Genomic DNA, 16,699 nt, shown 5'->3' with positions numbered 1-16,699 from the left:
AGAAACACCCGAGCGCCGTGGGTTTTGTTCCCGCTCACATCGCTTTTATTTCAGATTTTACATTTTTATTTACATGTCGTGGGTTCATGAAAGGGAACTTTTGCAACATTTTCTCCGAGTTTAGGAGAATTCACAGAGATCAGAGCTGCACGGTGTCACAATCACGAACATGTCACACACGAGACGGGAACGAGTCCGGTGATGGTGTGTGTGAGCGGGCGTGAGGGTAAGAGTGCAGGAAAGTGGATTAAAATGAGAATAAAGTCGGTGCAGAGGACCACAGGTGTGTGAGTGTGTGTGAGAGAGCGTGTGTGTGGATGTATAGGTGGTGCCTGCCTGCTGCCGGGGTGCTGAGGCTGAGCCGCTGCAGGAGGGGGGCACGCTCGGGGGGTGCATGGCCGCCGCGTGGTCGCGCCTCTCCGCCGTGCCAGAGTCCGGCAGCGTCGCGGTCCAACTTTTCTGTACATTTTCACGTCACCTGGACACCGAACATAAATTTGGCATCCTATGCAAATATATGCTGACGTAAAAGATCATGTGGTTTTTGTCGTCGATCCCCCCTATGAGCAACGAGCAGGCTTTTTTTTCTCCTCTCTACTGTTGTCTTTAGGTTAGCTATGCTACAATCTTTACTGTACCCAGCGCTAGCTATATGCGCCCCGCACCGCTCCACTCTGGATCTCTGGGAATAATCAACTTCCAGCCTGTCGCACCGTGCAGCCACAGACTCCACACAGGTAGGACACGAGGGAAACTTCTCGTTTTTTTACTCGCGGGGATAAATTTTGACCAAAGTGACCGCAAAAGTGAAGTTATTAAAGCGGCTTGGTTGCAGGCAGACTAGCCGCCTGGCTCCCTCTCTCTGCCCAGGCTGCTGCTGTTGCGGCTGCTGCTAGCGACCGTCCCCCTCCATCACAGCCTCTCGGAGTGGGAACCACGGCGCTCTCACCCCGCGGATCTCCTCGGCAGCCCGGCTGGGATGGAAATACTTAGACACCTGGCTGTCAGGTAACTTTAGTTGCGGGGTGACTGCTCTCCGGGTGTATTTGAGGATAGTTGTGAGACAAGTGAATGTCACCCGGTTCGCGTTGTTTTTTTTTCTTCTAGTAGCCAACTTTTGCCGTCCCCCCTCCACCCCCGGTGAAAGTGCACATAATAAATTTATTAGCCATTGGGGCTAGCCGTTAGCCAGTTAGCCCCTGCTAATGACGGGCGACCCGGCGGAGCTAAGAGCTTTAGCTTTAGCCGTTCCCCGCACACAGCAGCGGGAAACGTGGCTGCCCGTCTCTGGATGTTGTGCTTTCATGTCGGGAAACGCATTTGTTTTGGCTGCCTCCCCCTCCTCTCTCCCGTCTTCCCCTCGGAGTTACAGCGCTGCTCCGCGGACCCGAGTGGAGGATAAATCCGCTTTTTGTCGGCGCCTCGGTCTCCGCGGAGCCGATGACAGTGCGGTTAAAGAGTCGGCTCAAGTGTTGTTGTTGCCCGCTGTAGGTTAGGTTCAAACGGGGCTAGCTAGCAGACAGCCAGTCTGGCTGGTTGGGTCATCTGAGGTGAAGCCTCCGTCAGCGGGGTGCACAGAAATACGCTGCCTGTTTGTGGAGAGCCGCTTCCCGCTGCTTTACCGACACTTTCCCAGCTTTTCCGCTTTATACTTGCCTTTCACCGAACTGTCTTTACCGTTAGATCGTCTTTTCGGGCTGTTTTCACCGCCGATGAGCGAACTGTTTGGCGGTCGCATGTTGAAGCGAACTGCCGTTTACTTTGGTATTAAACAGTTTTCCGCTCGGTGCTTTAAACGTGTTCAAATGTGAGGCTGAAGTAGTTTAAGAGGGGCTTTTGGGCCCGGCCGGTTCCGAGGACGGGTTGCCTGTTTGGTGGACAGACGCTGACTTCGTGCCAGTTAATGGCAGACTGGTTTTCTACTGGTTTCAGGCTGCCAGAATCCACAGCGCTCGGCTTTTCCACGGGAAACGCCGTCAGTGTTTGTTCTTTTTGCACAATTGTGTTTTTAAACTGCATTTATAAGGATCCGCGTTGATATTGAACTGCTTTTACTCCGGTTAAGCAGAAATGTGTGCGTTTTTTGCATAATTTTGCAAATACGCGCTCGGTGTATTTACATCCAGCGCCGTGTGTTTGCTGACAGACTGGGTCACTGCTGCCGCCCGACCGTGCGGGGAAACCGGCTTTATTAGCGCCCGTTTACTCACCGGGACTGCCTGCATGCCCCGTATGTGACACGGCCAGGAGGGTATCCACATGAGGGGCGTGGGGTGGCACCAGCCCCCCTCAAATATCAGTGCCTCGCCCCCACAGGTCCTGCGGTCTAATGTAACTTAGTGCATTTACTCAGATACTTTACTTGAGTGCACATTTAATAAACTTTCAATTTATTTAACGATTTCTCCTTAAAAAAAATCTCAGAATGAGCCTTTGCAGGATTTACTGCACTTGCAATCAAGGCACAGAGTTCCCCTTTTAACCTTAGTTAACAGAAAATTGGGATGTTTGATTATTAAAAATTAATTGTAAGCTTGGGAAAATTAAACCACACTTAAAAAATACTGTTTAAAAGTATTTTTTTTTTAAAGAAAGATGTTTGTTGGTGGGTTTTATATAAAACCAAACAGCTATATTTTGGATGCTTGTGTTGCACTTTGTGCTCTAGGCTTTGTTTTAAAGCTTCAGAGGGCTGCTGCAGATTTTAAAATATAAATCTACTCATATTTGGTGCTATAATATTTTGAATAACACCCCCAGCAGCATATAGGTACAGAAAATCATATCCAGCTGCAACATTAAAGTCTGCACACCATTATGATCTAATATTATGATGCATGTCGTTCAGCACAGTGAGTGGTCTGTATGTAGGTACTGGGAGTATATTTTGCAGTGTAATTTAAGGCTTTTCATACTGGTTTTGCTTCTTTGCACACTAGTTTTCTTCCTTTAAAATAAATGTCTGTATCATGGCTCAGGACTGAACATGAGTGTGAAATATTTTTATTTCCTTTGTGCCCCCCATTCGAAAAAAGTCCCGCGTACGCCCGTGGACGTGGCAGCTGTTCCTTCTTCTTGTAGTCAAACTTCTCCAAGTTCGCCCAGCCTGTGTTCACGATGTTCCCCGACCTAATTTCCTACCCCAAGCCCTGTTACATAAAATCATGAATAATTGGATGCAGCCGGCTCGCATGCCGCTTCAGACCTAACGCGGTGACGTGGTTGGAAATCAAAAAGCCATTTTGACCTGTGACCCCCTTCCCCCCGCCCCATGGCCCCCCTTCAGTTGAGAAATATCTCTAAAAAGGCGTAGTTGTGTTTGTTTTGCAGCTTTCCCTGCTGTCCTCATGTGACTCCCTGCAGTCTGAAGGACGTACAGGAGGAAGATTTCTGTCAGGCTTAGGCGAACAGGTGTGTAAACTGAATTTGGGCAGGTTTCACCCTCCACCACATCCCTGACAGTGTGACTGAAGTGTGTCTTGGCTCTTGGAAATCATTGGAGAGGCTCGTATTTGGCAGCGGCTCCTCCTCTTCCTCCTTCCTCTATACTGCCCGGTGACAGCCTTAAAATCCACCTCCTCCCCGCCGCTGCACCGTGCGCTCCCGCTGAAAGTGTGTCAGGATTTTTTCTCCTTTTCTTTTTTTTAATATTATCTCCCTCTCGCCTGTTCTGGTTCATAATCACATTTCCTTTTCCATTGACCGACTTTTTTTGTCTCATATTTTGCCACTATTGTATCTGCGCCGTGTCAGGCTTTTTAATCCTATGATATGGATGCAGGGATCAGTCAGTCATGCTGCCAGTCTCCGAATCAGAGCACGCTCGCTTGCTCTCTGGCTGCTATTTATTTGTCACAAACGCCAACACACACACAGGCGCACACACAGCACGCAGCTTTGGTGCGCTTTCCCTTCCTCACTACTACTCTCGCGTCTCTCACACACACACGCGCACACACACTTTCGCTTTTCCTCTTCCTGCCCTGACACGCTGCTTTTTCTCTTTGACACACACATTTTGCCGCTTCCTGGGAAGTGCAGCTGTGATTTGCTGTTGCCACCTGACCTGTCACCCCAGTCCCCCCCACACACACACACACAGACACACACACACGCAGCCATAGTGTGCTTTATTTCACCGTTTGCACTGCTCACATCATTGGTTTTTTATTGCAGAAAATTGCTGCTCCACTCGTGTGTTTTCATTATTTGTAGCGATAGAAAAGGACCCCTTTCTGTGTGTGTCTGTGTGTGTGTGTTGCCCTCAGTGGCATTCAGTCGTGACAGCTCACACACACACTATGCAGCACTCTTTGTCGCTCTGTCAAACTGCTATTTATTTCACGCACATGCACACACACACATGCAGAAAGCATGCATGACAGCTGCATCTCTGCACACACACACACATTCAGTCACTCCTTTTTTTGCTCTTGTGGCGCACACACATTTGTAGTTTGGGTGCTTTATGAAATAGTAAGAGGGTGTGTGTGTGTGTGTGTGTTTGGGAAAGAGTACGAGCATGCCAGGTTGTGCGTGAGTGAAGTGGGGGTGATTTTCTGTGAGTCACTGCGTGTGTGTGTGTTACTGTCCACTCCTGCCTCACTGCTGGAGCTCTTCACAGGGAAACACACACACACACACACACACACACACACACACACACACACACACACACACAGCGGGTGCATTGGATGTGCGCTGCTGCTGCTGCTGCTGTTGGATCAAACCCACGTTCCACGTCGACTTGGAGGCTTTTCAGAGGTTGAAGTTTGAGCGCGAGCACCGGGATCCCCATTCGATCAGATTTAACTCCAGACCAGAGATGAAGCTCCTTCTTTTCACTGTTCGCTGCTTTAATAATCTTTTATTCCTCATTTCTTGGTGCTAAAGCGGAAATCTCGCCCAAGGATTTTATGTCTTGGTAATTTTTTTCCCTCGTACAGAAATTAAAAGTGATATTTTTTTTGCAGCTTTTTTTTCTGCTGTGCAAACATTCGTGCGCTGCAGTGAAGGCTTTCATTACTCGCCATGAAATGTATTTTTAAAAGTTGTGTGTGTGAAAAGTCCCACTGCTGTTTGTTCCAGCTGTGGAAAGGCTTTCAGCCAAATACGGTCATTTTTCAGCTCAGACCTGCTACTTTAGTAAAACATTAATTCCTACCTTTGAACTCGCGGGTGCTCATTTTCACAACTTAAGTCCATTTTTACACCTGCTTTCCCTCCGGAAACACATCTTTATACGTCTCCTGATCTTGTAAATCACCTGCAGACGGCGAAGCTTGTGTAGTTATTAGGGCTAAACTGACAAAGCAGCCAGGCTGATTCATTGGTCGATAATTGCTCGGTGCAGCTTGATCATACCTGTATATTCAGCTGACAGGTACAGAGGATGTAAGGAAATGTCATGCTGTGCTTGGGCTTCCAGCTCTGCCCCATAAAGCTGGAAATTCGCTGACTAAAGTCGGGTTATTTAGTGTCTGGAGACGGTGGCCATTTTTTCTGGGCTGTCTGTGCTAAGACTTCCTGTTCTGTGAAACAGTCACATGTAGAGATGTTTGCAAAGCTAAAAAGAAGCGAAGCTGTCCTTTCTGTTAGTGTGTTCTGTCTTCTGCTCTCAACATGGGCCGTTTACCTGCTTCCATTCAATCCTGCTCGGTGATGACTGGTCATCTAAATACTTGGCACCAATCAGACAGAGACAATGGCTGAAGGTTTCACTGCAGTTTGGCGTTTGAGCTCTCCGAATGAACCAATGCACAGGTGAATTGAGGCCCTGAAGGCTTTCGGTACCAAAGAATTTTTGTCCCCTTTGTCCTGCAGTTCCGTATTCAGTATTCAAAGGTTTAAACCAGGCTCCCCACTTTTGTCTCAGAGCAGAATATTTTGGGAAATAGTGGTTACTAATTTATCTGAAAGACGACGTGACCGCTGGGAAGAGTTTGGCTGTTCCTCAAAGATCCCTCCCCCGCTGTATTATCTTACATTTTACCAATCCAACATCGGGTAGTGTGTTGTTCTTCTGCTCTAGTGTTTAATGGTAGCTGAGAAACTGGTCAGAGGTGCATTTCCTACCAACACTAACATGTTAGATCCGGTAAAATTAGAAAAATGTGGACTACTTAAAATTAATAACTGCTTTTACACAAAATCCAAACCAGCTACCTGCAGCAGCTGGGGTTCAAAGTGTGTGCTCACATTGGGATCGGATTGGTGGGACGTCAGTGAGCATGCTCTCAAATAACATCTACAGTATTTCCACAGTATTTAGTCTTCAGTGTGTAGCCAGGCAGGAAGTTTTAACATGTGAAAAACTGCATTACAGCGTGAAAGAGTCTTAAACCTGCATACTTTCAAACAGCCAGCAGGGGGCGACTCCTGTGGTTGCTGAAAGATGTCGGATTTCGTATACGTCAATGAGGAAAAAGAGCTCGCTGCTCGCTTGACTTCTTGCTTGAATTTTCCGGATGTCTTTAAGGTTTTGATCATTTTGTGCATTTTGATGTAATTAGAAAAACAATTTTAATTACGTTCCGTTAAAACGAGCCACGGTCTCAGCGTCTCCGGCAGGAACAGACTCGCTGTTGTGTTTGTATCGAGACTCTCACCCGTGTGCTGTTGTTGAGTTGGTGTGTGTTTTGTCCACATGTGATCAAACACGCTCCGTCCGTCGGGTCTCAGTCACATCCACTTCTCGCTGCAGTCGGTGCTTTTGGCGCCGTCTGCTCAGAGTAGCGCTTATTAGTGGCAGTTTTTTTCCTTTTCTTTTTTTGAAAGGCAATTGAAGAAATATTAAAAGACCCGGTGAGAGCTGAATTACTTTCACCTGCGCTGAATCCAGGAAACCTCAAGGCGGACTGGTCACAGAAATGAAAACATCCTTTAGGCACAATGCTTTGAGTCAACTTTGTTACAGAGTTGACCTCCGGTGTATTGTCTCTGTGGAGGGCTGTGTGTAATTGGTGCTTTTATTTCCATTCTGGCGACGACCTTGTTGGGTTGAAGCCGGTCGCTCGACTACATAAAGGTTTTTTTTAGGAGTCGTCGTCCATGTTGTAAAGTGGCTGAGAAGTGTCTTTTTCTGGTGCTAATGAAAGAAAACGTTGATTTGTGAGTGTTTTTCTCTGGCGGTCTTCTTACAGCGGCGCCGCTGACGTTTGTGTTTTTCTGGAAATGTTCCTTTCACTGTTTTCACGGTGACGTCCTCATTGTTCATCCCGCCTGAAACGCGCGACCTCTGAGAGACGGCCAGCGCTCGTCAATGAGTAAACGGCCGGCATTCTTCAATGACTGAAGACTAGTGAGATGTGGTCAGTGATTCAGAGCAGTGGAAGCAGGTTATCCTGCATGATTCAGCTCAAAGTCACTGATGATATTCAGAGGCTTTGGTTTTGGTCTTCCCCCAAAGGAAAATCATCAGGACTGTAATAAAAATACTTTTAACCAGACTTTTTCGAGCGGGCTTTCATCGCCTTTCATTCATTCGTCGCTGATTACCGCTATAACCAAACGCATACTGATTGTTCTTATGTGTATAGTCCCCTCAAAGGCCCAGTTTGAGCCAGGATAACCCTGATATTACTGATTTAATATCACCCAGACCAAGTCTGATGTGTCTAATGAACTCATCGTGCAAAAGGTCTGTTTTATTTTACAGGATAACTTTTAAAAAGGCCCGTCGAGTGTGTAAAGCTGCACCGGCAGCTCAGAGCTGAAGCTGCATAGAGATGTAAGCTGTCTCCGACACCTGTGTGGTGCAGACGGGGCTGAAAATATATCTATTGATTATTTATTTGCCTCTTTCATTCCTGCACCTCTGCTCCTGCCTCGGTAAAGCTATGTGATCAGCACAGCTTCTTTTGTCTGTTTTAGCAGAAAATTCAGCTTGACGAACTCAGAGAAAACTGAGTTCGTCAAGCTGAATTTTCGGACACTCAGCGGAACGATGAAGATTCAGCAGAGGAAGAAGACGTGCCGTTTAGATGCTGATCTGAATATGTTGATTTAAAACTGTGAAATTACACACAGGCTTTGGTGGAGGGTGCGTTATTCGAGTGCCTGTGTTGGCAAATCTAAAAACTTGCGACCAAGTCTTACCTACTGATGACATCTGTAATAGTTATGAGGAACAGCTGGATGTTAAGGATTCACTGGTGTGTTGGACAATATTGGCTCGATCTTTGGCAGATACAGACATCAGCAATAAACCGCAAATGAATCTGCAAATATCGCCCCGCAGATTAGATGACATTTGTTCAAGTCAGTTTTGTGTTTTATTTATTTATTTTTATCTGTTGTGTCAGAAATGAGAAAAAAAACCCAAACTGTGAACAGCGTCAACCAAATTTTTATTTTAAACATCTGTTCTGTTGTAGAATGTCACGATTTGTGCATCTCTAATGAGCAGTTACCGGAGACGATCATATTTTTGAATACTGAACAGTCGTTTATCTGTAAAGACTGAAGCATTTATGCACCGAAAAATAGAAATTTCCTCTTGTTTTTACCAGCGTCTGCTGCGATGCTCCCGGTGGCTCATTTAGTAGTTTGTTTTTGGTTTTTTAAACATGAAAAACAGACGTGTTTAAAAGTCAGAGAAAACCCAGAAACAGTATAAAGTGAGCCCGGTCTGACGGTCGAGGGTAAAGAAGTCCTGGAGAAACGTGTGCTAGCACCAACCTGCATCTTCATCGGCAGCGCAGTGACTGACTGGCTGTTCTCAGGCTCTTCCTCGTCTGATTACTAATCAATATAAAAACACTGATGTGTCTTTAGTGCTGAGAAGTGGGTATACGAACAGAGTATTAATAGCAGCGCAGCTTCCTGCGGTCTGCACGCAGCTTCACAGGCTTTTCCACACTGCCAAGAATAACTGGGGGAAACACTGAATACTTGTAATTGTTTGAAGTTTTTGGCAGGACGAGGCCAAATTCTCAGATATTGAAAACTGGCACAAAAAAGCAGATTCGCTCCAAAAATATCAGCGATGGAAAAACTGGAATGGGTCAAACCAAGAAAGCAGAGCGGGCTCGTTCTTCTGAGGTCTACTGTACATGCTAATGACGCTCGCCCAAAAATATAATAATGTATGCAGGGAGAAAATCAGACCGCAGAGACGTGACAGAACCAAAGAAGAAGGAGAAATGCAAATGACTTATTTTTCCAGATGAGAAAAGACGGCGAGCTTGTCAGCTGTGAGCCCTGTAAGTAATTAATATTAATGTAACATGAAAATAAACCAGACTTCACTCGTGTCTGGAGCAGGATGGGCGGTATAGAAAGCTGGCGTGGGTCCGGCCCGGCGGGGAGTCACGTGACTGATAAACAGCGCCCCGTCCTCCACGTGACGACGACGATGAAGCGTGAGCCGATCGCTGACAAACGTGTCGCCTTGTTTCTGAGCCGGAGCTGCAGCTCTGCCTCTGGGCCGATCGGTTTAATGTTGACCTGCAGCTCGGTCCCGCCCACTGCTCTGTCGACAGCATCTGAAACGGCTCCTGAGGGAGGTCACGTGACGGAGGAAAAAAGAAACTGTTTATTACAAAGTGAAATGTTCACACGCTTTCTGGGAGCGGAGCTTCTGTGAACTATTGACTGATCAGAAAGTTGCCATCGGGTCACTGCTCCGTCCAGCCCGGGCATTAGCAGCGCCGTGACGCTGCTCTCACAAACATGCATGACTTCAGTTTATTGATAAGGAAACTTTATTTTCGTCCTGCTGGACACACAGATCAATGTGCAGTGAGACTAAAGGCTTGCAGTATGGAAATATTAAAGGGCTGCAGACGGCTCTCTGCTTGTACTCCCTCCATTAGATCCATGAATTCATTAGATTAAATCATCTCAGGCTTAATCTGATCATGTTTTGTCGAGTCCTGAGTCAAAACTAGTTTTCTTTCCTTAAACACAGCACAAAGTAAAAGTTGTGTATTTTAGATGTAGATAAACCCGCTCGGCTACGTTTGTGCTGCAGTCACAGGAGATGTGAAACTTGTATCTGAGCAACCAGTCGCGCTCGATGAAAATGACGATCACTGTGCAAACAAAGTTATTTATTTCGTTATTATCCGTTTTCCTCCCAGTGTGACTGAGAGGTTTGGGGTTAAACACGCCCTGTGTCAACAGTGACTGCCCTACAGACCCGACCTCTCACCTTGTCTCTTATTTCAGGCACAGAGGGACTCAATATCCTAAAAATAACTCTAAAGGGGTTCCCAGGGTGTTCCTGCATTAGACGACACCAGAGATGGGCAGTAACGCGTTATTTGTAACGCGTTACTGTAATCCGATTACTTTTTTCAAGTAACGAGTAAAGTAAGGGATTACTATTGCAAAAACGGTAATTAGATTACCTTTACTTTCCCGTAGGAACGCTGCGTTACTGCGTTACTAAAACCGTGAATCTTTTGCGAGAATGTCTCATGACAGTGACGTAAGCGAGTGCGCCGTTGGTGACAACAGCTGTGTGCAGATCAACAGTGGATCACATATCGAGTGCAGGAGAGAGTATGAGCGTGCAGCGTTTAAAGCGTGGAAGTACTGACCTTACTTTGAGTTTGATTCCATAAAAAGTGACAAAAACATTAGTGTCCGCTGTGCGTGGGAAGAAAACTTCTTTTTACAGCGAAAAAAACCCTAAACTTCCAACAAGCACCGAGTAGCTACGACGTAATGGGAAACTCACAGAGCTGCCATATCCTTGCACTGACCGCAGCACACCTGCACCAGGGTAAACCTCCGCCTACCCAACTCCTGCTTTACAGGTGAAAATAGAGCAACAGGGCCGCTGAGTCTTTGACTTTATTTATTTTCTGCTGTGTTTTACTTGCATCTATTTGAAAGACTGAGTGTAAACACACAAAATATTTTATTTTATGTGGTGGAATGTGCAGAAAATAGGTTTAAATGTTAAACTAATTTCTTCCAGTCAGAGAATGTTGCATATAATTAAATTTTTGCTTGATTCATAAAGTTAAAAGATTAAAACTGATAAAACAAGTTTTAAAAAGAGACTTTTCCATTTGATTACATTTTGTATGATGGATTATGCAGAAAAAGTAGAATTGGGCTGAAAGATCTATCGCTTTATCACCTCTTCAGGTTGTAAATCGTGTTTTTAAAAAGTAACTAAGTAACTAAGTAATTAATTACTTTTGAAAATAAGTAATCAGTAAAGTAATGGGATTACTTTTTGGGGGAGGTAATCAGTAATTAGTTACTGATTACTTTTTTCAAGTAACTTGACCAACACTGGACGACACACATACTGGTTTTTAGGATCTATGTTTTGAAGCCTCAGTTTTGGTGTTCGGCCTCTCAGGCGTTAGCTTTTAGGAGCCACATTAACAACAGAGCAGCGTTAGCCGCTAAGGCTAATACAGTGGAAACTTACGAAATTAATTCGTTCCCGAGGGTCTTTCGTAAGTCGAAGCACCCATCGCGCCTTTTCAGTGAGGCGATGCTGAACGATAGGCTATAGGCTAATTGCTAACTAGAACAACAAAGCGTCCTTCAATTGGAACAGCGAAGCGCAATTACAGGGTTGTCACATGATTCAGAAAGCATTGTGGGCATTGTAGGCTCAGCCAATCGGAGCCAGTGGATTTCGTTACTCGGGCATTTTGCCGTAACACGGGCAGAAATCTTGCCGTTCAGCGCCTTCGTAACTTTAATTTTTCGTGAAATGGGGTATTCGTAAGTTGGGGTTCCACTGTATAATCACAGAAATCTAAACCTGCTGATGAGCGCTGACTGACAGGCTGATAATATAATCACCCCCAAAACATCCACCTGACAGTAAACTGGCCACGCCCCTAATTAGTCAAACAGGTGAGCTTTTAAACATGTGTGTTTATGGTGTTTTCACTCATCTTCCTATCAGAGTCCACGCTGGCAGGAACACCTGCTGCTGCTGTCGGTAACAACATCTGGGCCGAACGAACATCTGGAAACATCCAGTGATCTCTGGCTTTAAGTTGTTGTTCTTGGTAGCTTTACATTAACTCGTGGTGGCAACACCACGAGTTAATGTTTACAGCTAAAACTGATAGAATCTGATTATGCGGAGCGGACGCTCGGCCCGGCGGGTGGAGTTGGTGTTAAAGTGGCTGCAGCTGTAGCGGAGCAAACCTGCATCAAACTTCTCATCCGGAGATCTTATCCAAACCGCTGCAGGTCCTTCTTTCCGAGGAAGCGCATTATCTGAAATATATGCAGGGCCGAGTGTGCGCGAGTGTGTCATTTTGACATAATTTACTGAACAGCCTTTTTAAAGAAGTCGCCAAATTTGTTTCTGTTTTATGCCATCAATCATCCGGTGAAAGTAGGTGTCACTTTTGTTTTCGGCTATCTCATTTTTTAGAGCGAAAACACTTCAAAAACAGACGCCGTGCGTTTGTTACCGCTGCTTATATTATTTAGATTTGCTTCTTTCTTCCTTCTTAAACCTCCAAGAAGTCATTTTTATTCATGAAGGGAGAAAAGAATGCTTATTTTCTCATTAAAGCCTGCAGTGTGTGTGCGTTTCTCAATTACTCAACACATGAGTGACCAGCAGCACTGATGGGCTCATCAGACAAAAAAACGTCTTAGATTAGCTCCCCCCACACCCCACCCCCCAGCCCAGAGCTGTGATTTGTTGAAGGCCCCCCCTCCCCTCCTCCCTGCCTCTGCATCGTTAATTTGAACCTTGTTTCAAACATTTATCCAGAAAAAGCTCGCTGAGCACAGTTTCCCCTTTTCCATCACCGGCCTCATTGATATTCATATGTTTCCCCGCGCTCGCACCTGGGGGCCGCGGGCTCGTGCCGCAGCGAGGCGCTGCCCTGCTCGGCAGAACTTCAGCAGTGCTTTTCTTTGTTTTTGAATTTCTGCGCTGCGGCGACGGTTTCCAGCGTTTCCTGATCTTCCCAGCTGCTCGGCAGTCGCGGCCAGCAACTTTCCAGGCGCGAGGCCGTTTGTGCGAGTCGGCCTCGGCCCGTTTTCTGCTCTTTGTCTCTGTTTCTGTTTGACAGCAACTCCTCAGCTGAGCCTCGCGCTGCTGCAACAAAGTGAAAAACTCTGCTGCAGCAGGCCGGCGGCGAGCGAGCGTCTCTGCTCAGACGCGTTCACTCAAACTGAGAGCTGATGATGCTCGGACACGTACGCTTACAGCGGGCACGCCGCTTTATCAGGTATGGACTCTGACCATGCTGGGGCGGGGTGCACCTCCTTCATCGCCCAGTTTGAGCCTCAGACTGTGCTTCATCGCTCTCCACCAGCTTTGTCGCCCCCCCCCCCCCGTCTTTATTTCTCTTTTAAACATTCAAAGCAGATCAAGATCCGCTATCTTAGTTTAATTGGTCACATGATTATGACAAACATGCGTCATCGTTTTAGAAACTGTTTTCGCCGTCCACACTGCCACACGAAAGCACTGTTTCCAAATCTATGCGTTTGTGAGAGCGTTTTCAAAACGCTGCGTTTTCCATGAGTGAAAACGGCGTCTCAGCGTGGACGGGAGAAAGCGATGTGTTTTCAAACATGAGTGTGGACATAGCCTGAAGCTCAGTATCAGGATCTGTGTTGCTTTTCAACACACTCGTTTAGCTCGAGCAGAGTAAAAGGAGGATTATTAACCAAAGCGTCGACCTTCAGGTCACTGAGTGTCGGCCCCGGGTCGGCCTCTTTCCCATGTGGTTATAATGTTTAAAGTTAAAGCAGTTAAAGTTGAACACCTTGGTGTGGAGGGCTGAACATTAACCGGTTCCTCGTCAGTGGTCTGCACGCCTCTGAGGTGGAACGTGGAGCTCGTAGCTCTGCATGCAGGGAGGCGGGTCCAGGTGCCGTCCAGGCCGGGTCTCGGTCCTGAACATCAGCGAGTTCGTATGTGCCTGCAGACGACTGCCGCTCTGCAGACTGTTGTTCCTGTTTAAACATGTGCAAGCTGGACAGAACGTGGCCGCTCACTGGTGTTTGGGGATGGGGAACATAAAAATAGTGCATTACTTAAAATATTCCGTTCATTGTCTGCAGAGGTGGGACCGGGAATCGAACCGTTAACCTCTGCAGCTGCGTGTTGTTTAGGCAGGGTTGGAAAATGAAGATCTCACATGAATGGAGAGCAAAGCTGGTCTGCGGTGCTTCTGGAGCTGCCGGTTCCTCGGACACGCGTTGCGGGCGGAGTAAAGAGGAATTAATCACCAGGTCTTCTACAGGCTTGTGAAACGTCGTCGGGCCAAGAGGATCAAACTCTGGTCTAACATTATTTCCCAGTGATTGCAGGGACGAAAGCTTCCGGCATCGCGTCATGATCGCAGAAGAAGTAGTAACATGTTTTCCCAAAACTCCAGCAGCTAAAACCGTGTTCGGCTGTTGTTTGTTTTTTATAACTAATGAAATAATGAAAAACTTGCAGAAGCGTTGGACACCCAAAGATCTGCAGAACAAAGACAGAACTCGGGATGTTTCCCCTTTAAACAAAGCTCCGTCCCATCTTCAGATAATCAAATAATCTCTGTAATTATTGAATTAATCCCCACTAATTATTCAGAGCTCCTTTATTATTAATTGTAATAAATCCAAAAAGCATTTTGTCCATAAAATATCACAATAAATTAGCAGCATTATGACTATTATCCTCCTAATGTTTGTCTTTTTATTACCTGGTAAACAAGTAAAAGAAGAGAAAGTGAATGTTGGCTGGGCTGATTACCTGTGGGACGTGTTCCTCGTTCAGCTGTGGTGTTCTTTTGATTTATTTGCATTTTGTTGTGTCTTTGCTGCCAGTTTGGAGGAGGCCAACTGGCACCCAACATGCTGCTCCCCCCTTTTATTTCCCAGACGAGTTTTGGCCTAAATTGCTGGGAATTAGAAATGAATCCTAGACGATGATAATAATGGTGATAATATTGATAACAGGAGTAAATCTGGTGAGGATAGGTCTGCGCCTCTTAGATTAATTCAGCCCTTTTTGTTTGAAGTTGGTAAGACAGCAGAGCTCAGCCTGCTTTGTGTTGGTGTTTAATGTGGAAGCTCTCAGCGTAATAAGATTATTATTTACATATCATAACTCAGCCCCTCTTATCCCATTAAATAACAGCAGAAACATTTCACTCGAGTGGCACAGCTGTTTCTTTTACACGCCGTCCTGCAGGATGAACTCGATAAAAAGAAAGTTCCAGTTTTGGAGACGTTTGCACCGACTGAATTTGCTCCTCAGGAATCACAGGAATCTGGATCCTGTGGGATTCAGTGTAAACGGGAAATGGTTTACAGCTGCAGCACTGTGAGACCAAAGCTCTCCTTTGAAGACTTTTATTGAGAAAATCTGCAAATCGGGAGCCCCGAACTTCCAGCATTACAGCAAAGGGAAAACTGCTCTGAGCTACAACCGACCAATCAGAGCAGCTCAGGTGGGTTTGCAAATGGGAGGAGTGGGACATAATGTCTGTATTACCAGAGTCGAGGTGGACGCTACTTGTAAAATTTCTATAATATTTCTGCTTAAATGGCTCGTAGTGAAAGCATTTTGGGGAATCGTAAAGTTTCCCGATGGAAAGGCTGCAGTCATAGCGAGGAGCTGCTGAACGATGTGAGTGGATATTGATGCATGACGTGGCCCGTATCTCAGCCCGGAGGTGTGACGGTGTGAACCGCCGCGGCTCTGCTGGCGCCATTCTCTTTAGATTTAAAAAAGCAGGTTAAAAAAATTGCTTATTGCGACTCCAGGCTCAGGCCCAGAGTGGGGTATTTGAAGCCCCTCCCACAGACCAGAGACGCGCATGTTGGTTTAATTGGCTGTAGGTGTGAATGATGGTCTGTGTTAGACTGTGATAGGCTCCACCCCCCTGCGACCCTGATAATGTGAAGCTGGAAGGACGGTATAAAACAAAATAAAGAAGCAGTTGAAGGTTTTTTATGTTCTTGGAGTGAAAATCTTTTTCTCTGGATAGTTTTTCTTTCCAACAAATATGTTTTGAAATAGTCTCCGTGTTTAAGCAGCCAGCGGTCCTGAAAACGACTCTCAGTAGAAGCAGTAGGGAAAAAGCGATGATTGCTCCATGATGATGTGCGCCGACTCTTAAGAGCTGGTGATGCATCCATCCAGCCTGCACTGTCTTTTAAAACCTGATTGGTAGAGCTACTTTACTTTTGCCCTCTGATGTACCCCAGCATCAGGAGAGTCTTCAGAATAGACATTACTCACTCTTAACTCTCAACAAACCCCGCTGCCGAGGCCGCCATCGCACCGAAACGCGCTCAATGCGATACTCCCCGACGGAGGCTTATTCGTCTCACATGAAAGAATCCATTTCAGACGCAGCGATGAAGACGTTCCTCCACTCAGCAAACTGTCCCGTCTACATTTTTGGAAGGAAAGTTGTTGCAAAGATGAAAATAATATCAGGGGATTCAAAGTCGAAAAACGATGCCGCGATCGATGAGAGTACACCTGAGCTGCAGGATCCCCGATAAGATCCGTCCGTCAACAGAAATGGATCGAATGCGAGCGGGATCGGACGGCCGCTGAGAGGACAAATCTACAGAAACAGGCAGGGGACGTGCGCGCTGAAAAGCTTCAGGAAGTAAAGCAAACAGGTCCTGGTATGCCCCGCACGTGTGGAAACATACAAATGAAGAATGTAGAGTGTGTGTGCGAGTGTGAGAGAGCGAACGAGGCCAGAGTTTCCTTTCAGCGGCCGAGATGTTGAGCTGAAAT

The 16,699-nt window shown here is 46.2% G+C and overlaps 1 protein-coding gene across 2 annotated transcripts in view; it reads left to right on the top strand.

The window, feature by feature from the left end:
- The first annotated feature begins 373 nt into the window (after window positions 1-373).
- Window positions 374-16,699, top strand: part of LOC146643049 (zinc fingers and homeoboxes protein 2-like) — a 129,300-nt gene continuing 112,974 nt past the window's right edge. The window contains exon 1 of one of the 2 annotated variants that reach the window (XM_085395675.1): window positions 374-737. The gene's annotated coding sequence lies outside the window, so the exon portion shown is untranslated. Of the gene's footprint in view, window positions 738-775; window positions 1,009-16,699 lie in introns of those variants that run through there. The other variant, XM_085395676.1, reaches the window with a different exon arrangement.

Source organism: Rhamphochromis longiceps, linkage group LG22 (assembly GCF_057381845.1).
Source record: "Rhamphochromis longiceps isolate RC_006_pf linkage group LG22, R_longiceps_female_GT1.1, whole genome shotgun sequence".
In the NCBI taxonomy this organism is placed as follows: Eukaryota; Metazoa; Chordata; class Actinopteri; order Cichliformes; family Cichlidae; genus Rhamphochromis; species Rhamphochromis longiceps.
Note: the sequence above shows the minus strand (reverse complement) of the source record. Positions and strands in the feature narration are given on the sequence as shown.